At 40.1% G+C, this 19,079-nt stretch overlaps 1 protein-coding gene across 1 annotated transcript in view; it reads right to left on the bottom strand.

The window, feature by feature from the left end:
- The window catches only part of LOC127581201 (double C2-like domain-containing protein beta), a 191,341-nt gene that overhangs the window by 121,151 nt on the left and 51,111 nt on the right, over nucleotides 1-19,079 (bottom strand). The gene's annotated exons all lie outside the window — the stretch shown is intronic.

Genomic DNA, 19,079 nt, shown 5'->3' with positions numbered 1-19,079 from the left:
CAGCAGTCAGGGAGGGAATGTAAACTGAAAATTAGCTGAAGTTCTCTGGTTCTGATTAATATACAGGGATTCCATGTACCAATGTGAACGTGCGTGGATATTAGGTAAGAAGTGGATTTTGCTCAACTCTGTTTATTGTCAGCTCACATAAGATATATTTCCTGTTGGAATAAGTCCAGAAAGCTGCCAACACTTATTAAAGGGACAGGGATCAAGAAGTTAAGGGATAGAAGATTGGGGGAAATGACAGAAACTAAATAAGAATGATAATCTAAAAGCAGACAAACACAAAGGTCTTTTCAGTCAATATGTAGCAATAACAATACAAGCCCTGAAAATTACGATTTCCTTTTGAAGACAAGGCATTTTAACTTATTCCAATTCAATTACAGCAACAAAATAAATGCCATCAATTCTCATTCTGGATAATCAACAGTAGCAGTCTGTACATGCTGGCTGAATGTAGAAGCTGCAATTACATTTTCAACGCCATGGGTGCAATGATTAAACGGTTTAGGTTTGATTAATGATGGCCAACATTAAATTATCAACATTTTAGTCTCAATGTTTTCATGTAGATTTGATCATTTGGGATTTTCTGTGATTGTATTTGCCATGCTTAACTAACCACATAGTTCAAGTCACCTTGGAATGTTTGGACCTAGACACCTAATGTGCAGCACTGGCAAAGGCCACTTAACTATTGCCATAACATTATTGTTGATGAGAATACTAAAATGTATAAATGAGGCAGCACTGTTCACCACATTGGCAATGTACAATGAGTTTTTCCTTCCATCACTCGACAAACAGTGGTGCCAGTGACAAACATACAGCTTGCAAGGTTTATGTCACTGGAGATTGTCTGAGCCACAGTTGGACTGCAATTTGATTTTTATACTTGTGGTCTTCCAACTCAAACAAACTTGCAAATGCATCATAATGCACCAGATCATCCAAAAACAGGTGGCACCAGCATGTGGAATCTGTCCCACAACTATATAAGTGAAGCTGTGGTTTTCATTGGGATGGCATTTTTATCCATGTCATGCCACTCATGGCTCCATGAATGTTCCCCCATTATCTCATTTCTAGTATTGCTTCCATAAGCAAATTTCAAAACAAATATTTCTCATACTGTGTTATTTCAAGATTGATTATATAGTGCTTTGTAGATATTGTAGTATCCTTTAATTAACAGAAAACTTTTGCATTGCTCTCAGTTAAGGTAAGATAAGATACTTTTATTTAGTCACATGTCCATCGAAACACACAGTGAAACACACCTTTTGCATAGAGTGTTCTGGGGGCAGCCCTCAAGTGTCACCATGCTTCCGGTGCCAACAAAGCATGCCCACAACTTCCTAACCCGTATGTCTTTGGAATGTAGGAGGAAACCGGAGCACCCAGAGGAAACCCACACAGACACGGGGAGAACGTACAAACTCCTTACAGACAGCGGCGGGTATTGAACCTGGGTCACTGGTGCTGTAATAGCGTTACGCTAACCTTACACTATATTGAAAAAGGTTGACAATGTACCTGAGCTTTCTGATTACTGGTGGAAAAAGAAATTCCTTTGTATTGACAGATGAAAGAACATAAGCTTAAACTCATTCAGCTTTTTGACTATTTCAATATGATTTAATCCACCAACAGGCAAAACTGATGGGACAATTTCACCTTAAATAGTGCTTAAAATACGTCCACGTTTCCAAAAAAAACCCAAATGGAGGGCTGTGTGGGAGGGAAGGGGTAGATAGATCTTAGAGCAGGATAAAATGTCAGCACAACATCGTGGGCCGAAGGGCCTGTACTGTGCAGTAATGTTCTATTTTATAAGATTGAGTAGGATGAAAAATAGCCAAAACACTGGAGGTCACTGACCCTTATGGCTATATTGAAACATCCTTGGGAATGCCAGGTTTGGAAACAAATTATGGAATGGTTGACCTGAAACATTAACTATCTCTCTCTCCACAGATGCTGCTGACTCCTGAGTGTCTCCAGAACTATTTGTCTTTTTTTTAAATTTCAGATTACCAGCATCTGCAGTTGTTTATATTTCAGTTAGGACATGGTGATGAGCTTTACTTCAACACAAACTGCATTTCCCATATTTGGGATTTTACTTAGGATCCAACTGTTTGACCAAATGATTTGAAGCAGCTGGCTTGCTGTATAATTTTGAAAATCATTTTCAGTTTATTTACACATTCTTCAAGGGTATCCCTATTTTAGTGAAGGGAGTTGTTTGGATCATTCCTAATGGAGTAGCCCATATATGCATGGAAATGCCAAGTGCTATGATTATAACTAGCAAGAGTAATTTGCAGTGCCACCAGAGAAAGACCAGTTAACTCCATCCGAAAAAGTTCTGTTTTTCCTAATTTTGCAAATCATGTTTTGCATATTTGGATTTTGCTCTTGATGTCTGCAGTGAGAAAGAAAATAGAAATAATTTGTCATTAGTCGATTGCAGGAAACACTGACATGGGGACTGTTGGCTGCTTGCACTTACCTCTGCACTCCACTGACTTCAGTGGAGCCAAACATAAGGGGGTGAGTGCAACTGGCAGCTGTTCCTCACTCACATGTTTAGCACTGAGGACCAAAGATGAACGTCTCCCTCTATATCTTTTTGATTGACATATTTCTTTATGATATAGGAGGCCATCAAATCTATGCCAGCTAACAGCAATCCCTTTAATCCCATTGCCCGATTAATTTCCCTGTAATCTATTGTCTATCACGTGCCCATTAACACCTCCACCCTGATTCCTCCACCAGTCATGTACACTCAGGGTAATTTACAGCAGCCAATTAAACTATCAACCAGCACCTCTTTGGAATATGGGAAGAAATCAGAGTAACTGGGGAAACCCCACTTGGTTGCAGGGAGAATGTGCAAACTCCACACAGGCAGCACCAGAGGTTCGATTTGAACATGGCTCATTTAAGTGTGCTAATCGTTCTTCTGATAAATTATTTTCTTCTCTGTATTATTTGAAAAGGAATGTATTATTAGGTTTATCTGGCTGTTAAAATGGCAAGAGGCCATTTTTTGAACATTTTAAGCATTTGTCTGCTATGAATACCAATGGTGATTGCTAGTCATAACAGAAACAGTTTGAAACACATAACAGTTTGATCAACACCTTACAAGAAGAAACACTCATGTTTTGGTGTGACTGCTCATCAGAATTCAGTCCAAGCTTTTGTTTCAATGACACTGACTCACACATATCCCCTCTGAAGCTATTAAAAATGAATGCCTTTGTTTCAAATAACTAAAGCAGTAATTCATGTAATCCGGTACCTGTTACTGGATTGGCATGAGGTCGAGAATAGGGGAAGAGATGGCAATGAACCAGAGTTTGTTTGGTGAATGGGTACTGTACATGTATTTATGATTATTGTTGGGGAGTGTTATAAAATAAATTAATATGATGGATCTGGAGTTACACCCTATGAAGTTAGATATTTATCAGAGAAAGGGTTGGGCCTGACCTAGAAGGGTCATTCTTCAGATGGGTGTTGGAGACAGCCCTCTTGCTCCTCCACGTTCCATAATAAGAACTTAAACTTGTCTATTGTGGGCAGCCGTGGGAGTTGCTGGAGCAGGCTTGTTGTCTGTCTTACTAATCAGTAACTAGCTCCTCCAGCAAATTCCAAATAAAATTCTATTTAAGAGGCCTAACACCTTAGGTGTTCATCAACAGCAAGCAGCTGCCAAAATATACCTTGAATAAAGATAAGTTTCTTCAAAGGAATTTTCTTTCCCAAAAGTAGTAGCCAAAAGAAAATGCTCCCCAAGTATTTAGAGGTGGGACCAACATCCACTTAGATTAGTCAAGGGCTATTCAGTAATAAATTGGTATCTTTTGATCCTATTTTAGTGCCAATTCATCAGTTTCTAACTATGGATTTGCACCTACATTGAGCTGCTTGCAGTGAATTCTAGTCTAAGTAAAAAAGGCTGCTGAGCAATTTCTTCAACAAATTAGTCATACCGTTCAGTAAGGGAAATTTTGTGAACAAGCTATTATGATCACATTAGTCACTGGCATATAGTACATTGTTATGGAAAGCAAAATAAGTGCATAGGAATGTGCATACAAATTAAAATAAATTTGCACTATTTTAAGTATGCAGAAATGAAGCTTATCCTATGAACTCAGGAAAACACACCAGTCCAGACTGTGCAAGCAGACAAGAAATCCTTGGTCTGCCATTTTTTATTGGACCACCTTTAAAGATGTCTATTACCTGTGGGAGAAAATGGCACTTCTGTCCAAAACTGTGCAGGCTATTAAAGCACTAGCTCATTTCATCAGCAAAAGGATCTAGCACAGGCCAGCAATCATGCCCAAGTGGTCAGCTGCACCCCTGTATTTTGAAGCAAATATTATCCAGATCCCACACAATCCATACAAGAGGTGTCGCATGTGCCAAATAGGTTATATGTCAAATTCCACTATGAATTTATTTTGCAGTCATAGGACTTTCAAAATGATTGTTTTTTTGCAAACTCTCTCAACAACTACTAGGTTATTAAATTAGATGACTAACATTTGTACTGACAGAAATATCTCAAATATTCATTCTGCCAACAATGCAGTGTTATTATAGGATTGGTTGTCCCCTATAAGTAGTATTAGCAACTTTAATCTAGGAAAGAGGCTATGTCCCCAGTTTAACCTAATCCACAGAGTATACCTGGATGGCTCTGAACTGGATGCCCAATTTATCAGTGAGTTCACCTCGCTGATCTTATGATTCATTTCCTTTGAAAAGCATGGTGATGGTGGTTCAACAGTTAAATTACTGAACTAGCAATCCAGAGAGCTAGACTAACAATTCAGGGATCTGAATTCAAGTCCTGCTATGGCATTTTATGGCCTTGCACCTTATCATCTGCCTGCACTGTACTTTCTCTATAACTGTAACACTTCATTCTGCATTCTGTTATTGTTTTCCCTTGAACTACCTCAATGCACTAATGTGATGAAATGATCTGTATGGAGGCATGCAAAACAAAGTTTTTCACTCTACCTTGGTACATTTGACAATAATAAACTAATTTACCAATTACATTTAAAATTAATTATCAATCTGCTATGTTTTTAGTTATTCATCAGTAATGACCTCCAGATTGTTGTAAGAGCCGATCTGATTCTTGAATGCCCAAAGGGGAGGAAATCTACCATCCTTATCTAGTTTGGCATTCACATGGCTCCAGACCCACCCAGTGCAGTTGACTATTAAATGCTCTCTGAAGTGGTCCTGCAAGCCATTCACTTGAAGCGGAATTAGAGAATGGGCAATAAATTCTGGTCTTGCCAGCAATGCCCAGAGCCTGAAAAATACATAAGCAAAAAAAAAGCTGAACATTGGGCCACATTTAAATCATGCATTTAATCCAAACCCTTCTGTTCATTGCCAAAGGGGCAAATAAAGATTGGAAATTATGCCGTTTTAAAATACTATGGAGCAGTAGGTATGGCTGCTTCAGATAAAAAATTATCCAGTGCAGTTTTCCTGGTAATCCACCATGTAATCCATTTATTGCTTAATAAAATAGATTTGTGTATTTATGATTAGAACTCAAAATCATCAAGCTGTAATTTTATCCAGGGAAATTTTAGGAGAAACTGGAGTGTACATTAGAAAGCTAAATAGCAGAGTACATCAGGAAATAAGACCAAAATACCATAAGATATAGGAACAGAATTAGGCCATTCAGCCCATCAAGTCTGCTTCACCATTCATTCATGGCAGTTTTTTTTTCTCAGCCCTATTTTCCCTGTAACCCTTAATCCCCTTACCAGTCAAGAACCTATCAATCTCTGTCTTAGATACACCCAATGACTTGGCCTCCACAGCCCTCTGTGGCAACGAATTCCACAGGTTCATAACCCTCTGGCTGAAGAAATTCCTTTATTCTGAGGACATCCCTTTATTCTGAGGCTATGCTCTCAGATCCTAGACTCTCCACATCCATTCTATCCAGGCCTTTAGGTATCCAATAGGTTTCAATGAGATCCTCCCTCCATCGAGTACAGGCCCAGAGCCATCAAACGCTTCTCATAGGTTAAGCCTTCCATTCCTGGGTTCATTCTTGTGAACATCCTCTGGACCATCTCCAGGGCCATACATCTTTCTTTAGATATGGGGCCTGAAATTACTCACTATATTCCAAATGTGGTCTGACCAATGCCTTTTAAAGCCTCAGCAGTACAGCCTTGCTTTTATATTCTAGTCCTCTCAAAATGAATGCTAGCATCGCATTACTACCAACTGAAACTGCAAGTTAACCTTAAGGGAATCCTGAACTAGGGCTCCTAAGTCCCTTTGCACTGTACCAAAGTGCATAATCCCACACTTCCCTGCACTGTATTCCATCTGCAACTTCTTTGCCCATTCTCCCAACCTGTCCAAGCCCTTCTGCAGACTCCCTGCCTCTACAATGCTACCTGTCCTTCCACCTATCTTGGTATCATTTGCAAACTTGGCCACAATGTCATCAGTTCCTTCATCCAGATAATTAACATATAAAGTGAAAAATTGTGGTCCCAACACTGACCCCTGCAGAACTCCACTAGTCACTGGCAGCCATTCTTAAAAGGACCCTTTTATCCCCACTCTCTGCCTTCCGCCAGTCAGCCAATCTTCTATCAATGCTAGTACCTTTCTTCTTACCCCATGGGCTCTTAACTTGTTTAGCAGCCTCATGTTTAAGGTCAAAGGCCTTCTGAAAATCCAAATTTATTACATCCACTCACTGTCCTTTGTCTAACCTGCTTGTTACTTCCTCAAAGAATTCTAAAAGATTTGACAGGCAAGATCTCCCCTTAACGAAACCATATTGACTTCACCCTATTTTATCATGTACTTCCAAGTACTCCAAAATTTCATCCTTAATAATGGACTCTAAGATCTTATCAACCACTGAGGTCAGGCTAACCGGCCTATAATTTCCTGTCTTTTGCCTGTTTAAGAAAGGTGTGTCATGTTTGCGGTTTTCTAGTCCTCTGGGACCCACCCTGACTCCAGTGATTCTTGAAAGATCACTACTAATGCCTCCAGAATCCCTCTTTCAGAACCCTGGGGTGTAGTCCATCTGGTCCAGGTGATTAATCCACCTCCAGGCCTTTCAGCTTCCCCAGCACCTTGTCCATAGTCCTGGCCACTACCCTGACTCTCTTGAATTTCTGGCATTTTACTGGTGTCTTCCACTGTGAAGACTGACACAAAGTACCTATCCAGTTCCTCTGCCATTTTTTGTTCCCCATTACTATTTCTCCAGTGTCATTTTCCAGTGCTTCAAAGTCAACTCTTGCCTCTCTTTTACCCTTTATGTATCTTAAAAACCTTTTGTAATCTTTGTTTATATTATTGGTTAGTTTATCCTCATATTTCATCTTCTTCCCCCCTTCTAGCTTTTTTTGTTGTCTTCTGTTAAGTTTTAAAGGCTTCTCAATCCTCTGATTTCCCACTAATCTAATGTATACCTTCTTGTTTGCTTTTATGCTGTCCCTGACTTTCCTTGTCAGCCATGGTTGCCTATTCCTCCCCTTAGTGTGCTTCTTCTTGCTTTGGATGAAATTCTGCTGTGTCTCCCAAATTACTCCCAGAAACTCCTGCCATTTCTGCTCCACCATCTTCCCTGCTGGGGTCCCCTTCCAGTCAACACTGGCCAGCTTCTCTCTCATGACTCTGTAGTTACCTTTACTCAACTGTTACAGTTTTTCAGTTATTACAAAATATTGAGGACTATGCATACAGATACCTAATGTGTACTCCCAGAAGTAAGAATCTGACCTGGCAGCGCAATTTTGACCAACTCTCTGTTAAAAATGAAGTTCCCTCTTTATGGGTTCACGTGTCAGACGTGCTGATGGATTTTTCCAACAGATACAAGAAAGTGAAATGGAAGTCCAAATCTTTCCTTCTTTTCAAGGAATCCTGCGCTGCTCAGCTCAGCTCCTCACCTCTATAACTGCATTTTAGGCTGGGGAAGATGTTCCACCCCAATGCCAGTGTTTTTCCTGGGACATACTAGGATTTCTCAGTGGCGATACCGATGCCCAGCATTGGCATGGGTTTAAGACAATCCTCTCATGTTACCAGCTGCCCTGTTGGAATCTTCTGCAGACTTCCCAGTTCTTGGACAATGTCTGCTGAGTCTCCGCCAGGTGAATAGAAGAAAACAGCTACTGGAAGAAATGTATTACTTGATTCAATTGCTTTAAATTTTTGAAGGTTTTTCTACCATAACTTTAATCAGTTCATTTTTTAACACTATTTTCCTTTTTTAATAGGTTCCTAGTGACTTTGTGCTCCTGTGACTACAAACATTTAATAGCAGTGACAGTTTTGACAGCGGATGAGCCCAGGGGTGGGGCCTCATCCATTGTCAAGATCATTTCCCGAGTGCAGCCAGCTGCTTCCACTGAGCAGCCCCTACATGCCAAAGTGTTGGGAGCTGGGCTTCCAGCGATAGACTGCATCCAGGGATAGACTGCATCCAGGACCATGTTGAAAAAAACTGAGAGACCCACAGGCGGGCAGTCAGAATCTCAGCGCAGTGATAGATCTGCTCAAAAGTGCTTTGGAATAAGTATTAACATCCTGATTCTGCATGTTATGAGGAAACATGACACGTTATAGACCATCTAAATGGCAGCTGTGTTGCCATTATCAGTCCTATTACAACAATAAGGTCCCATGCAACCATAGGGGATGCACCTCTTAGCCTTTTATTTCTTCCCTTCTTCAAACCTAATAACCTCAATTCAGTGTCCATGATGTGGTCCACTCTACACCGGAGAAACATAGATTGGGTGACTGCTTTGCAAAACACTTCCATTCAGTTCACTTCCAATTGTCTATCACCTTAATTCTCCATCCTACTCCCACTCTAACCTTTGTGCCTATAGCCTTCTGCATTGTTGCAGCGAAGCCCAAATGTAAACTCAAGGAATCTTCTCTCTAAGCACGTCACAGCCCTTGGGACTGAATACTGAACTCAATAATTTCATCTAACCAGTCTTTCCTGTTCGTGTCAGAACTGGCCAGTTCTGATGTAAGGTCATCCACCGTAACATTAACTCAGTTTATCGCTCTCCCCATAAGCTGCCTGATCTGTTGAGTATTTCCATCATTATCTTTCTTTTATATTTCCATCAACTGCTGTATTCTGCACTTCACAGTTCCAGCATTCTCGCCTCTTCATTACTCCCATTCCTCTCCTTGTATTTACACTCCTCCAGACAGATCAGTGGTTATCGAGCATTCATTACCCTCCCTTAGATGGCATCAACAACATTTGTGGCCACCATCCTATCACCGATATTCCCTCTATTCTCCCCACACTCCCCCATCCCTGCAATTTAAAACATACAGGTGTGGTCCGGCAACTTCTGTACTCCAGCATGGTTTTAATCTGTAGTACAGATCTGTACTAATTCTAACTAAAACCTAAAATTAACTAAGGTCTGCACTAATGTATAGCTAATTAACCTACCTGTGCACGTCTTGTGATCTCAGCCAACAGCGTTTCCAATTTATAGAAAAGTCGGGTTATGGACAATCCTCTGAACCCTTACATGACCCAGGAGTGCCTATACATGAAAAGAACAGTTCTCCTGCTCAGGGGAAGATAATCGGGGACAATTTCTATGGTCTGGCATTTTCTGTGGTCCAGCCCCAGTCAGGTCCCAAGAGCGCTGGACTAGAGTGTTTCAACTTGTACTTCTCCATTTCTGATGAAGGGTCGTTGACCTGAAACATTAACTCTGTTTCTCTCTAGATAGATGCTGCCTGACCTGCTAAGTACTTCTGGAATTTTCTGTTTTTATTTAATATGTTGAATGGGTTGTTCTGATCATTTTTCTTAGTAAATAATATCATAAGAACATAAGAAATAGAAGCAGAAGTAGGCCTACCTGTCCCTACCCTGCCATTCAATAAGAATCAGGGCTGACTTTTTACCTTGATGCCACTTTCCTACACTCTCACTGTATTACTTGATTCCCTTTCTTGAATGGAATTTGCTGGTTAACATCCACAGCTCAAAATGTTCTTTGCCTTCATAATTTGCGGAAGTGCAAGCTGATAATGACATTGAGGGCAATGGGGGATCTGGGCTTTATCTGGGAGAGTTAATGGGAATGTGGGGATAATAAACTAGGGTTAGTGCAGGATTAGTGTAAATGGGTGTTTGACAGTTAACACAGACTTGATGGGCCTGTTTCTATGCTATATTTCTCTTGACTCCAAATAACAGGACTAACAATGTACCTCCCTAACTAGTGAGCTTTAAGGATCAAGAAACAAACAGGAATGATACAAATTATAGTGTGTGAATTCACAGTCAATCCGGGTAAAGAACAAGAAGAAAAACAGATTAAAGGAATAATGAGAGAAACAGAAGGACAAGAATAGAAAACTTTTTTTACAATGTCGAATCTGGTATGTTCAACGCTTTAGTTATTCACTCTCTGAATTAGAGGGGTTTATCTGCAATCAGTGACTATAATTGCATCATTACCAGGGTACTTACAGTTTTAGTGACTAGATGTAAACTTTTCTGTGGTGCATTTAATAGGTTTCAAGAAACACAGGGAAGGGTGAGATGGCATTTCTGTCTTGTGAAATAACGTGGTGTGAATCATTCAGCAACATGGCAATTTTAAAATTATTGAGTTTCTCTTCCTCGCCACATGTTACTACTCAATTTGCATATTAGTAAATACACAAATACACAGCAAATACATAAAACCTCCAATAAACCAAACTTAATATTTGCCCTGTTTTGTCAATAAGCCTTGACTAATTACGTTTGTTGATGAATACAAGCTTATCAAGTTTAATTGTGTGCTCTCTGCACAAAAAATGGAATGAAGTGTTAGTGACAACCCTGTTCCCCGCCCACCCCAATCTCAAAAAGACAACGTGTGCGGGGAAGGTTCTTAAATAATTTTTGGTGACAGCTTTCACTGGGGAGTGTGTATGATGTCAATATGTCAATACTGCAGTTAAGGTGAAGGAATGTGAGGTAGCGGATAGAATAAAAATTCTAAAAGGATGAATATTACAGTGCTTGTCATGTTTGTAAGTGGATAAATCATTAGGACCAGATAAAATCTAGAATTAGGCTGTTCAAAGATACAAGAACAAAAATTGCAGAGACAATATATCTTCAATCCTCCATGTCTACTGGAGTAATGACAGAGAATTGAAGGACTGCTAACTTTGTACCAAATCTTGAACAGGTAGGGGGGTGGGGTGGTTAAGAATAACCAAGAATAAACCAAGTGATTACAAGCCAGCTAATTACCTTTGATGGTAATTATTGGAATCCATTCCAGAAGACAACTAAACTTCACTTAGAAGGGCACAGATTAATCATTGACAATTAGCATAGATTTGCAAGAGAAGGTTGTGCCTGACTATCTTGGTTGAATTCCTTGAGGTAACAAGGAAGGCTGATGAGAGCTGGTGCATGGATTCAACTGCATAGATTTGAGCAAGGATTTTGATAGGGAACCACATGGCAAGCTGCTCACCTAAGTAAAAGCCCATGGGATCAAATGAAGTGGCAAGTTTGACTCAGAGGCAGGAAACAAAGGATAATGATTGATGGATATTTGTGAGATTGGAAGGCTGTTAGCAGTGGAGTTCTATAGGTTTCAATACTCAACCCCCAGCTTTTCGTAACATACATTAATGACTCTGACTTAAATTTAGGGACACAATAAAGAAGTTTGCATGATTTTGTGGCTGACAACGATGAGAAGAGCTTTAGACTGCAAGAAAATATGGATGGTCTAGTCAGTTAGGCAAAATGGAATTTATTCCAGAGAAATGTAAGGTGATGCATTTAGAGAGGTGCAACAAGGCAAGTGAATACATGATAAATGTGAGAAAATTGAGTGGGGCAGAGGAACAAAAGAATCTTGGAGTGCAAGTGCACAGATCTTTAAAGGTATCACATCAATGGGGTGATTACACAGGCATGTGTCATGGAGTCATAGAGATGTGCAGCACAGAAACCGCCCTTCAGCCCACCACATCCATGCTGATCTTTTTGCCCAAGTTCACTCATCCCATTTGTCTGCATTAGAACTATATCCTCCTATGCCTTGCCTATTTAAGTATGTCTAAATGTCTCTTAAATGTAATAATTATATCTGATTCCACCAACACCTCTGGCAGCAAGTTCTAGATATCAACCACTCTGTGTAAAAAAACTTACCCCTTGGATCCCCATTAAAACTCCTTCGTCTCACCCAAAACCTATGCTCTTTTGTTCTTGATACCCCTACCATGGGAAAAAGATTTTGACTATTTACCCTAACTGTGCTTCTCATAATCTTACATACTTCTATCAGGTTACCTCTCAGCCTTCTTTGCTCCAGGGAAAACAAACCCAATCTATCCAATCTCTCCCCATAATGAAAATCCTCCAATCCAGGCAAAATCCTGCTGAAACTCCCAAATCGCATTACCTTACACTTGTCGGATAAAATTCTATCTGCCAGCGCTCTGCCCAACTTTCCATCTGATCTGTTCCCTGCTGTAGCCTTAGACAACCTTCCTCGCTATCCACAATACACCAATTTTCATGTTGTCTGCAAACTTACGAATCATACCTCTTATATTCACATCCAAGTCATTACTATACATCACAAACAGCACCAATCCCTGCGGTACACCACTAGTCACAGACTTCCAATCAGGAAAAACATCTTTCCACCATTACCCTCTGTCCCCTTTCACCAGGCCAATTTTGGATCCAATTAGCCAGCTTGCCCCGGATCCCATGTGCCTTAACCTTCTGGACCAGTTTATTATGTGGGACATTGTCAAATGCCTTACTAAAATCTCTGTAGACAACATCTCATCAATCTCCCTCCTCAAAAAACTCAGTCAAATTAGTGAGTCAAGAATTCCCCTGCACAAGCCATGCTGACTATCCAAATCAATCCCTGCCTTTCCAAATGTATATAAATCCTAACCCTCAGAATTTTCTCTAGTAATTTCCGTGCCACTGATATAAGGCTCACGGATTTGTAGTTACCTGGTTTTATCCATGCTACCCTTCTTAAGGTACAAAATTAGCTATCCTCCAGTCTTCTGGTATATCACCTGTAGCTAACAAAGGAGCAAAATTCTCTGTCAGGGCCCCAGCAATCTCCTGCTTGTTGCCCATAGCATTCTGGGATAGCCATTCATCCAGCCCTGGAGATGTATCCACCTTTATGTGTTCAGACACCTCCACCTTTCACGCTAACGTGTTCCAGACTATCCCTGTATCCTTCTCTGAAATCATTATCCTTGGTGAACACAGATCATTTAGAACCTCGACAACATCCCTTGACTCCACATATAGGTTATCCTATTGGTCTCTAAGGGGACCCACTTTTTCCCTAGCTACTCTCCTGCTTCTAATACACATAGAATTACTTAAGATTCTCCTTAATCTTATCTGCCAAGGATATTTGCCCTCTTTAATTTCTTTTTTAAGTTCTTTCCTATAGCCTCTATATTTCTCAAGGAACTCGCTTGATTGCAGTTTCCTACACCTGCCTAATGCTTCCTTCTTTTTCCTGATCAAACCTTCAATTACCTTTGTCATTCAAGGTTCCCAAACCATGCCATCTTTGGCCTTCACCCTTACCAGAACATGCCAGCCCTGAACTCTTGATAACTCTCTTTTAAAAACTTCTATTTGTCACATGTTGTTTTACCTGCAAGCAGCTGTCCCCAATTTACTTTCACAAGGTCTTTTCTTATGCTATCAAAATCAGCCTTCCTCCAATTTAGGACCTTAACTTGAGCACTAACCTTATCCCTTGCCAAAACTACATTGAAATTTAAATAATCATGGCCATTTTTCCAAAAGTGTGTCCCAAATGGCACTTCCACTACCCGCCTGGTTTGATTTCCTAAGATAAGAATATTGGTCCCCTTCCAGTTTAGATGTAACTCATCCTTCTTGTACAGCTCCCACCTGCCCCAGAACTAATCCCAACAATCCAAGTACTTAAAGCCCTCCCCGCTGCACCAGCTCTTCAGCCAAGCATTTATCTGTCCTATCCTCCTACTTCTACCCTCACTAGCTCATGTCACATGGAGTAATCCTAAAATTATGAGCTTGGAGGTCCTGCTTTTTAAACTTCTGCCTAACTCTTTAAGTTCACCGTGGGATGCTGTTCTTTATTAGTGAGGTTATACTAGAACTGTATAACTGTATTACACTAGTTAGATCACAACTTGAGTAGTGTATACAAGTACTTAGTAGCAGAGTGGTGCAGTGGAAGTGTGCTGGGCCCATAACCCAGAGGTTGATGGATCAAAACCATCCTCTGCTATTTCCCTTGTTGCCAACAAAAATTCTCCAACTGCGCATTTTGGGGCAGGCACGGTAGTGTAGTAGTTAGCATAATGCTATTACAGCGCCAGCAACCCGGGTTCAATTCCAGCCGCTGTCTGTAAACAATTTGTACAATCTCCCCATGTCTGTGTGGGTTTCCTCCAGGTGCTCTGGTTTCCTCCCACATTCCAAAGACGTACGGGTTAGGAAGTTGTGGGCATGGTATATTGGTGCCAGAAGCGTGGCAACACTTGCGGGCTGCCCCCAGAACACTCTACGCAAAGATGCATTTCACTGTGTGTTTCAATCTACATGTGACTAATAAAGGTATCTTACCTCTTAAAGTCTGATCACCACATTGCAGGGAAGATGTGATTATACTATGATGCAGAGGACATATTTGCAGATGTTACCATGACCATAAGATTGTAGCTGTGAGAAAACTTTGGAGAAGCTACTATTGTTTTCTTTGGAACAGAGGCTTAGGGGAGACAATTGACACATATAATTATTAGCAGCTTTCATCAGCAAAGACTTGCTTTCATCAGCAAAGGGGTCAAAAAGCAGGGGACACAGATTTAAAGTAATTGATAAAAGAATTAGAGGGGTATGAGAAAAAACTTCCTCTTCCAGAGGCTGGTTGGAGACTGGAACTTACTGTATTGGAGGCAGAAACATTTGAAACCTCTTATCCTGGTAAAGGATCTAAGACTAACCTGACAAAGGGTCATGGGTGCAATGCCTCAGCATAATGTTGGGCAATCCCCCAAAACTGGGCTTCGTGGGTGGACTCCACAAGCCTTTGGAATGGCTGAACAGGAGTACAGGTCCTCCCTAGCTTACTAATGCCCAAATTATGTATAGATATACAGATGAACAAGTGTTTGGGAGACTGGCGGGATAGATTTGCTGGCTGCTGCAGGGCTGCAAGCACCTTCTACCATGTGGGGGCTTGGTTTGTGGCTACATTTCTGACTTGAACACTGTTCGGGTTACAGACAGTTCACAGGAATGGAACCCTGCCATAACCTGGGGATGACCTATAGCTCTATTCAGCACAGTGACTTCCTCTGGGAAACTAAAGGCGGTTCCCCTATAACTCCAGCTATGTCTAGCTTATATTTATATGTTATAATTTTCCTCCACAAAGAAAGTTTTCTTTAGAGAACAATTAACTTTTTTTAATTTGAAATGTATTGAGTTATTAAAAGCTTCATATGGAAAAGTTTTAATGCAAACATTTTATGGGGTAATTATGCTTTCCATCTTAAAAATTCTTCCAAGAATAATGAAAAGAACATTTTGAAATTGAGTTTATAGGATGAAATGGTTTCCTTTATAGGTAGATATGCTGAGGGACTTTCAAGCTTAATGACTATTCTAGAGACACAACAGATTCTGTAGATGCTGGAATCTGGAGCAACACACACAAAATGCCTATTCTCGTGCAGTTTAGCAATTTTAATTAGAATATTAGGTTCATTAAAAATTCCACTGAGTTTCAATCAGACCAAATCTATTTAATGCTGGTCTATTTTCATTTTGATATGACTACTATCTCTGTGATGCCGCACTGATCTAATGTCAAAAATTTGTAAATTGCATTCCAGTATCAGTTCATGTTTATCGTTACAGTCATGCAGTCACATTGAGCAACTTCAAGAATATATTTGCTTGGTACTTACAACATGTAAAATCTTCAACCCAATTTTTTGAATTCAAACATTAAATTGATTGGAAGTTTACTGAACTAAATCTAAAGCAGTTTTCCAAGTGAAAACAGAGACACACACAGGAAGGCCCTAAGTTCATTTCCAGGTTTTTATTGAAAGCTGAGATTGCTGTCCACATCCTACACTTCACCTCACTAGACCCAGAAGGGAACAAATATTCCCTCAATTATTGGGACTAAATATTAGTCTCATTCTGATCAATTATCCTTTTAGGAAGGTCTCTTTGTAGAGGGGTTTGGCAATACCTTTAGGCATTCCCAATATTAAATAAAACTTATTGTATTGTAACCATGGTAAATATTTTTACATTGACGTATAGAATTTACAGCAAAGGTGGGCATTTGGTACCATTATGGTCCACATGCACCTCTTACTGTCATCTAACCCCACCAATCTCTTTCTCTCTTTTCTTCCATATGTTTATCTAGTGCACTTTTGCCGCTAATAGCAGCAAATTACTCATTGTAATGGGATCAAACATGGTTGCAGGATCTGCAGTATGTCAACAGTTTGCTGATTCTCATTTTACACATTTCTGTTTGGTTACTTAAGCAAGGTCCTGGAGGATCTCCAGTGGTTGCAGCAAGTTTATAGAGATAACGTTCAGTGCAGGTGTCACCTGGCCAGGGGGCTGGGGGTAGTGACAGATAAAACTGGAGGACTTTAATGGATATTAGCATATTACTTGGGTTGTTTAATGGACAATCACTGGGCATCTGTTTGGTCTCCACCAGGCACCAACCCAACAAATAAGCCCAGATTATTTGGCTAGAAATATTTCCACTTATTCATCTCTTTACTCCTGTAACTAACTCATGAGACACAAGTTAAGTATTATCCATTTGTGCCACTAGTTAAATATTATCCAGATTGAGAGGGCCCTCCATTCACATTCTTCTCTGAGCAGCAAGAGCTAAAGTGTGGCTGAAGTAAACGGTTTACTTTCATTTTATACAAAACTACATGCTCTGTGAAAAGGGATAATATTCCAATATGGGTTTAAGTAATGACATTGTTAAAGGCAGATACATGTCTTTGTTTTCAACATTTTAGCTCTTTTTGGGTCACCTGGACATTAAAGCCATTTCATGCTTAGGTTAGGGGATTCATTAAATGAAAAAGAATAAGGTTTTGCTGCCTAGTTCTGTGCAATGTTCCTTACTTGTCAGTAGCTCTTGGCTCTTATAGCCAGCTGATGAGTAAAAGTCATCAACTGAAATACTCTCTCTCCACAGATGTGTGCCTAACCTGTAGAGCATTTCCAGTCATTTCTGTTCTTTTTGTAGGCAAACGCACCTATTTCCAATTTCAATTATTTTCAGCCCTGTTATTTGCTCTCTTTAATTTTCCTAAATCTGAACTTTTAATGAAATTCTTGCTTCCTTTTGGCCTAGGCACCTCACAAATACTGTAACTCATCAGGAGAGGTATAAAATTGCTGTGCCTCTCAATTCGAAGAGCTGAATGCTTTCCTTCAGCTCAGGTCACAAGGCTGAATCTCAAAGCAGGTCATTGCTTAATTAATTTGTCTAAGGTGAAAGGACATCTCTGTTCCTGTTCTGTACTTGTATTACTGAGTGACCTGAGCTCATCAAACATCAGAAAGAAAAGAGTACATTTAATGGAATCCAGTCAGAATCCATTCTTTTGCCAATGGACAAATGTTCAGTTACTGTATGCTTTCCTGATTTTCCTACATTTGCTGAGTTCAGGAGTTAGAAGAATGTGTCCACACAGCTCTCAACTCCAGATGACATGTCAACTAAAAATTAAATCTTTCAACTTGGGGTGAAACATGGAAGACAAACTGGCAATATCTACTTCCTCTGATTCAGCCTGTCAGAGTATGTGAAAAATGCCATTGATTATAATTCTCAATATTTTTTCTTAAACCACACACACATATATGAGGAGGCATAATGACGTCAAAAGGCATTTAATGCATATTTTGATGTGGCTTGCACAAAATTCACTTGGGCATGCAAAGTCACAGAGGTGAGGTATGCTTCTCCACGTCTCTTAGGGGATTGGTCAATGGCCACTGAGTCCATTACATGAATCATGTAATGGATAGGTCCTCAAGAATTTCAATTAATCTGTGCATCAACCATACACCACCCACCCTCACAGCAGATGTCATTGGGGCCCATTAGGATTGATCCAGGCTGATCACACCTCTGTGTCCCTATCCCCCAACAAGACCCCTGAAGTCATAATCTCACCCAACCCCAACCCAGGTTGGGCCTATTTCCAACCCCTGCCAAGATCTCTCTCAACCACCCCCCAACCCTAACAACCCATGATCTCTGACTTACCTGTTTTCCTCGGCATTTGCTGAATTCAGCTGGTAGAAGAGAAAATGTCTCCACAAAGTTCTCATTGCAGCAGCAGTGCCAACTAAGGAAAGGTCTTTGTGCACATTGGTGCATAAAAAGGTCAATTCCTTTGCACTAGACATATGGGGCACCAAACATGTGTTGGAACCCCTGCACTTCACCCTTTAAAGTGCAGAATTCACCAAGTTCTATAAAGGATGACAGGAGTACATTTGGCATATTTTCCTTCAAACTTATTTTTAACCCACAAATTTATTTGCTTTACAACTGAAGGAAATGAAATAACAAAATATAACAAATGCCATGTTGAAATTATATACGTTATTGAATTAGCACACAATTACAGTTGAAATTCTTGTATGTACAGTAGATAATGGCACAAATTACATTCCTAATGTGTATTTAGAGCATGTTTGTAAATTGGTGGATTTTTTTTCACCTTTTCATTGCAAGAAATAATTTGCAAGGTAATTTATGCAGCACCATATTTTGTTTCCTGTATGGTACATTTCCCATTTGTTCATTGGTAATTTCATTGCACATTTAATAGAGCAGCTGCTTCTAGACACTGACCCCAATTTAACAGAAGAACATGTTATGCTTCCCAGTTAAATAGGGTCATTGTAA

This window comes from Pristis pectinata, chromosome 21 (assembly GCF_009764475.1).
Source record: "Pristis pectinata isolate sPriPec2 chromosome 21, sPriPec2.1.pri, whole genome shotgun sequence".
NCBI lineage: Eukaryota > Metazoa > Chordata > Chondrichthyes > Rhinopristiformes > Pristidae > Pristis > Pristis pectinata.
This window is presented reverse-complemented; position numbering and strand designations above follow the sequence as displayed.